Below are 7,523 nucleotides of genomic sequence, written 5' to 3'. Positions count from 1 at the left end.
TCAATCATTCGTAAGGATCAAAATTATTCAGTACTTATAAGGGTTTATATACTCCCAAATATATTATGGGGCTCTTAGTAACACATAAAATAGTAACAAATCACTAGTACGTAATAAAATGTCACTTTTGTATCCAGTGTAGGTAATTGTAAGTTTGTAACGTTAAAAAAAACACGTAGGTAATTAAAGATAAACTTAAGGAAAAGTATATGAAACCAAAAGCTTACCAGTCAAAAATTAAACAAAACCACATTAATTTATATTAATAATTACTGTACGGATCCTATTGGAAGTTCATGAAAAAGGTGTGCATGTCGGAACTCCTGGGCGGCAAAATGCTCCACCAGCTCTTCCACGTGAGGCAGCAAGAGAGGAAGAGGTTCCTTAGCGATTTGGCGAAGAAAGGGTTGGCCGGTGAGGCCGTGGATATTGGGGCAGAACTCATAATGCTGACCAACAACGTGATATCGATGATGACGATGATGCAGAAGAGCTGTTCTGAAAGGGGAGGAGAAGCGGAGGCACTGAGAAAGGTGGGGGAGGACACGGTGGAGCTGAGCGGGAAGTTCAACGTGTCGGATTTCTTGTGGTTCATGAAGGGTGTTGATATTCCTCAGATCTTCTTGATGATGAGTAGGGGGAATGCGCATTTCGTTCTCCTATAGTTTGGTGGATATTTAGGTGTCGTTTTGATAATTAAAGAGATTGTAAACTACACACTTGATCTTAGCTAAAATTGAACAATTACAGAAATATAAAAAAAACATTCATTTAGTATGAAAAAAAACATCCTAATACTTAACAAAAGAAACATCTAATTATATTTTAGCAAAAATAATTAAATATCTATAAAATTTAAAGTATAATTTAAATTTTTTAAAAAAATATTTAGTATTTAGTCTAATATAAATAAAAGTTCAGTCTAATTTAAATATTAATAATTTTTAATATCTAAAAAATAAGTAACAATATTAAAAAAATCTGAAAAAGATATTATTACTAATATTTTTTAATTAAATAAAAATTTTTAAATCTCATAAAGTGAATTCTTTTTCTTCTTGTGGCCGTTTTTTTTATTCGTTTGGTATTAATTCTCTCTATTTCAACTGCTACAATTAAGAGATCTTTTTCAACTATGAATATTATGAAAAATAACTTAGAAACAAAAAAAAAAGATGAATTTCTTGCTAATTGTCTTTTAATTATATTGAAAAGAAAATTATTGAAAATTTTGACACAAATTCTATTATCGGTGAATTTTATGATACGAAGAATCGACCACTTCGTTAGTAAAAAATATACACATATTTTTTTATGTAAATAAAATTAAATAAAAAATATGACTTAATTATAATAAATACATTATAATATAATTATATAATGAAGTTGTGAACAAAATAATTTAATATTAAAGTCTCATATAAAAAAAAGTTTACGAATCAATACAAATACTAAAAAAATCTAAAGCTAAAATACAACCCAATTTGCATTACAATAATAAAGTTAATTTTTTTTTTCAAATAATGAAAACTATACAAAATAATCCCATAATTTTCATTATTTTTTAATTTTTACATTTGTTTCAAAACTCTTATGTACTAAATTCATTGTTCTTCTTTAATTTTTCTCCTTTTTAAGACAAAAAAAAAATACTTTTAAAAGCTTCGATACCAAAAACTCAAATGTTGAAAAACAGTTCCAAATAAAAAATGATTAAAAATAAACAATCATATTCAATCAAACAAAATTACTATAAGATGAAAAATGATTATCCTTCCTTAGTCTTTATATGACTACTTGGACATATAAACATGAAATAAATTTTTATCAATTTTTTTTCTTCAAAAACGAACAACAAATATTCTCACACATCAAAGCTAATAGGGTTTGTTCTTAAGAAGATTAACTTCGTATTATCAGTTATTATTTTTTTTATTGAAAAAAGGTCTAAAACCATGATATTTAGATTCAAAGCACTTACTAAAAGGCACGAACAAAGTAAAAAGTAATTTCACATATATGTACATAACTTTTATTCAAAAGAGTCACAAAATACCAAAAAATGACAAAATATATCGTGTATTGTCGTTGTATGTGAACAAAAATAAATAAAGCTAAGTATCACATCATGCAATATTATTAAAGACCTCTGTTAAATATTACATTTAAACTTTATAGTACTGCTGTTGGGCATCAAACTATTGTTTTGAATAAGCAGTATAATGTCTCTTTTTTATTTGATTAAGAATTATAATACCTCTTTTTTATTTGACCCTTGATAATGTAACAAATAATTGTTCCAACTTGTATGCTTTGTAGAACTCTTTCTAACCATTGTCAAACTTGATATTACCTTATAAACAAATGTTGTCAAACTCTTTACTGATGGTGGTTTTAATGAAACAATATTGTTGCTATTAAGTCGAGGAACTTCAACAAAAAGCAAGGCTTTATGTGAAAATTGTTTACCAAAAAGACCAATATTTTCAAACTATTCTAATTAATAAAAATGTATAAATTCCTCATTAATCATACCTTGAGAAATACTAAAAAAAAGATGTTAGAGAAATTCTTATTTAATATTAATTAATAATCATATTTATTATAATTATTATTAGTAGTAAACAAAAGATAAAGGGTTTCTTAATTTTTTAGGCGATTCAAAAACTAATAGTTATACTAAGTCATAAACTGATAGTTACACTAAGTCATCAATATCTCCATAAAAAGATGTGAACTATGAAGTTAAGAACTCCATGAGAAGGAGATTCCATAAGAACTTGGTATGCATTGTTCCTGTTAGGTGATTCCAACTTCCAAATGCCCTTTTAATTGATTAGAAGAATTTAAAGGCCCATTTTAGGGCCATTATTGAAGTGTTTTAAGTTAAAATGATTAAGTTAGTAATTATTAGAGGACCAATCACATCTATCTATACTTTATCAATATTAAAATAAAGGTGCAAAATTAAATATGTAAAAAAATGTGCAAAATTAAGCAGGTAAAACATTTAAAATAATAGAACTACTTAAAAAAGTTTGACCGCATATTATAAGTTACCACTCTATCTTTGGTTAGATCATGAAAAACAGGCTAAGATAACTTCAAACATAATCTTCTAGTACAAAAGGGAATATAATCATCACTTCAAGAGCTTCTGTCCAGTTTGACATTTGAATGGAATTCAACAATGCGAGCAGCTTCAAGCCAAAACTATCTTAGTATAAGAGTTATCTTAGTATAAGAGTTGGGTGCCCTTAGTGGCTCCAAAACTTTTGCAGCTTCCTCTACATGGTCTTGTCAGATACCAACACTCCATTTTCCTTCATTCTCAGCCCTCTTTTCAAAACCTCCAACATGAGGTTATTCAATTCTTTGCAATAAATGTGCACGGCAGAACTCCCATCACCTTCAGGGTCCTTCTAAAAGTATTAGATGAAGTTGTAAGGTTAAAAGTGAGCGATGTTGGTATGGCTATGCTATAGAATCCATATCAACCAACCTAGAAACACATCTAAGAATGAGATATAAAATTAATCATGAAAAATAACAACAAAATTCTTATAATTATTACTACTCTCTAGCCACAAAGCTTAGTTTTTTGTATTTACCATAGCAACAAATAGCATTAAAGCTTGTGGCACACAATAGACAACAAAAGTACCCCATTCCAAAAATCATGAACAGAGTAATGATATCCAAAGAAAAAAAATAATTATGTAATACTTTTTCCTCAAAAAAAAAAAAAAATCAAGAATCGATATAAACCTAATCAACAATAAAATTTAGATTCTTCCAAAGAACCATCACACATAAATATGAAAAGAGCCATAGTTGATGAGAACTAATTATTGAATTAAACTTACTCATTATTCATGATGCTCCCTAATATGATGTGATAAATACTCTGCTACTCTATCTAGTTGTGTCAATCTAAAGACAGCCTACATTAAAAATCAGAGACCAAGAGGCATCTTATCAGAAGAGTTGACGTTGTGGACCAGAATTAACACTAAATTCAAAATCAGAAGAAAATAATGAACAATAGAAACATGAAAAAGAAAAATTACTGAATAGCAATTATGAAAATACCTTATATATAATATGTTCAAGATAGTGGTGATACTAACATTTACATCACTATTAGAAATAAATCAAAATTTAACTCCAACACTTCGATGCGTAAAAAAATTCTTCAAACAAATACTAAAATTGAGAAGCAATAAAATTAGGCCATTCCTCAAAGAGATTGGAATTCAAAACCATTAAATTTGACCTTTTGTCTTTCTATAATCAACTAATGAAATTATTAATATCATATAAAGGGTCAAATGAATTTGGAAAAAAAAAATAGAAAAAGCAATAGAAGGGAAGCTAGAAACTTGATAACCTACATGTGCCAAAAATTGGTCTAAAACAGATTCAACATATAATCAATTATTCTGTTGAACTATTTTAAGTTGTATTATATGACATTGCCAAAAGATAACGTGTTATGGTATGTCTTAAATCTTAATCGAAAGTTATTGCTACAACTCCAACCGATAAACAAATTATTTTTCACAACTGTGGTAAGTAGTTTCCATGTCTAGCTAACCACCGGAGAAGACAAAAAAAGTCGAAGGCTTATATGACTTTGGATATACTGTATAGATATCAAAATAGTAATCAAGGCAAATACTTACTTGAAAGTTATACACGAAATAAATCGTTCACTGTGGTATTCGTATATAAATATATATATTGTTTAATTTATTTTTAATGTGTATTTTTTATTTCAATATATATATTTAGGTAGTTATTTTCGATGTAAATATAACATAACTAGTTTTTATAATATCTAATTTTACAAATTAAAATACTAAAATAATCATGTATAAATAGGATAAAGTATATTTTTTGTCTTTAAAGTTTGACAAAAGTTTTAAAAATATCTCTAAGTTTTATTTTGTTTCAATTTTGTCCCAAAAATTTTCGATTTGCATCAAATATACCCCTGACGGCTAATTTTTCAAAAAATTTAAGATCGATTGAACAACAATTTCATAAGAACAACCCCTCAACACAAGCAAATCAAGCATAATTTTTATGCATTATTGTTATATTGGTCTTAATTTTTTTGAAAATTTAGCCTCCGAAAGTATATTTGATGCAAATCAAAAACTTTTGGGACAAAATTGAAACAAAATAAAACTTAGGGGTATTTTTAAAACTTTTTCCAAACTTTGGGGACAAAAAATATACTTTACCCTTATAAATATTTGTCTTTTTATATAGGATAATGCTACATATTCATATTTTTTTTGTTAACCAAGTCCAATCAAATTTGTCTAAGACAACAAAAATCAGTTATGACTAATATTATTTCAAATTTTATTGTTTAACTTGGTTAGACTTAGTTCATAAAAAAATTTGGATGTGTAGTATTTCTTTTACATATATATAAGTAAATACTTATTTAAAAATTTACTTCTTATACAATTAGAAGTCAATTCTTATTGAGATTTATAGTTGAAAAAGTTCTTTCAATTAATGTAGTTACAAAAAAAAAAAATTAAAACTAATATAAAAAAAAGATAAATAACACTATTTTGAGTTGATTTCTAAGAAAAAACACAAATTTCATTTAAATTGAGAATTGATCATTCTAATAACATCTAATATGAAAATTTTAAATTGACTATGAAGTACTAAAAGTTGAGTAAAAAATTATTGTGGGGTCAAATTTAATAATTTAGTAGGACAAATAAATATTATTACCATATATTACTCAAAAAAATTTCAAATCGTAGTGGGGGCGATTGCCCCCACACTTATATACATACATCCGTCCTTGGGGGATAGTATGAATATTTTCTGCTTTGCCCAAAATTTACCTTTTGCTGAGAAAAATAAAAAGAAGATTCAACTAAAAAAAGCTAGCTAGGAGGAAAAGAGAGTCTTCGGAGAGTATTTCAGGAGAAAAGAGAAGAACAATAGAATTGGAGGGAGATAACTCGACTAAAAATTAGTGCGTGACTGATGAGTTTTGGATGCTGATGGGGGAGGGTGCCAACCCACATTTAACACCCTAAAAAGTATGAAGATGGCTATGTATTGTCAAATTTTGAAAAAATCTGATAATTTACAACATCTAAAAGATTAAAAAGTCTCATTCTCCCGAAGTATTATTTCTTTATGAAATTAAAAATAATGCCTTGCATGTAGTTACTCAATATATGAAAGTTGGTTTTGAAAAAGTGCATTGTATAGAACCACAAGGACTGGCAGGTGGTCTAGCGTTAGCTTGGAAGAAAGAAACTTCAGTGATAGTAGAGAATGACATAGAATACTATATTCAGTTCAAGTGAAAAGATTCGATTTTGATGAAATATTGATTAATCTTTGTTGTCCATTTACATAGTGAAAAAAGACGTAGAAATCAGCAATTCGGAGAGTTACTTAATTTAATTGGTGAAGGGACACTATGTTATGATTTTTGGTAATTTTAATGCAATTGCTGTGTATCATGAGAAAGAAGGTGGAAAGATGAAAATAACATCTTCTATTAAAAGATTTAATACTTTTATCAATGATGGAGGCCTAGTGAATGTGGGATATGAAGGAAGTCCGTTTATATGGACTAACAGGTAGTTTTGAGAGATTTTAGTGCAAGAGAGACTGGATAGATGTTTAGTGCCTATACAGTGGCTACGTGATTATCCAAAAGCCACAGTTCTTCGCCTTGAAGACCATGGTTCTTACCACAAGCCTTTGCTGGTCATCTCAGATCAAGAACAAGGCAGATTCAAAAGGAGATTCAAGTGACAGAAAAGCTGGTATAAGAATGGTGATATCGGAAAAATAGCTGAAGAGGTTTGGAAGGGGAGCATTATAGGTTCACCTATGTTTGTTCTTTTTTCAAAATTAAAGAACTTCAGGCATCGCATGGTTGAGTGGGAGAAACAGGGCACTAGTAATTCCAAACTAAGAATACAAGCTTTTCGGGGTCAGATCGAACATGAGAAAAATAGCAGCGAGTAGAACAATGGATTGCTAATTCGGTCACTAGAAGAATAGTTGGAGGAGGCTTATCTAAGAAAGGAGAGATATTAGAAGGAGAAATTTATGATCCAATAACTAAAAATAGGGGGAACAAGAACACTAAATTCTTTCACACAAAAGTCCAAATCAAAAATAAAAAGAATAAACAGTTGAAATTAGAAGACGGTGAATGGGGTTTTTGAACAGATGTTGCTGGAATAGGAGAGATTGCCCAAAATCATTTTGAGCAACTATTTACAACTTCAAACCCCAGGGATAAAGGTGCAGAAATTAAAGGAATCCCTAGGAAAATAGCGCCCCAGTATCAATCGAAATCTCACAAGGCCAGTTAATGAAAAAGAGATAAAGTTAGCAGTCCTTTCTATTAACCCATACTCTGTCCCAGAGGACGATGGATTCACTGCAAAATTTTTTCAGGTCCAATAGAACTTAATTAAAAATGATGTAGTGTGGGTTCGTTTTTTCGAACAGTAGCGACA

The 7,523-nt window shown here is 28.8% G+C and overlaps 1 long non-coding RNA gene across 1 annotated transcript; it reads right to left on the bottom strand.

Moving 5' to 3' along the window:
• On the bottom strand, window positions 2,990-4,136 carry LOC107637647. Its single transcript, XR_001619441.2, has 2 exons — window positions 3,867-4,136; window positions 2,990-3,502 (listed from the first exon to the last, which is right to left on the bottom strand). It is a non-coding gene; the product is annotated as an uncharacterized LOC107637647 (long non-coding RNA).

The sequence above is a fragment of the Arachis ipaensis genome, chromosome B04 (assembly GCF_000816755.2).
Source record: "Arachis ipaensis cultivar K30076 chromosome B04, Araip1.1, whole genome shotgun sequence".
NCBI lineage: Eukaryota > Viridiplantae > Streptophyta > Magnoliopsida > Fabales > Fabaceae > Arachis > Arachis ipaensis.
The sequence above is the reverse complement of the archived record's forward strand: the minus strand, read 5'-3'. Positions and strand labels throughout refer to the sequence as shown.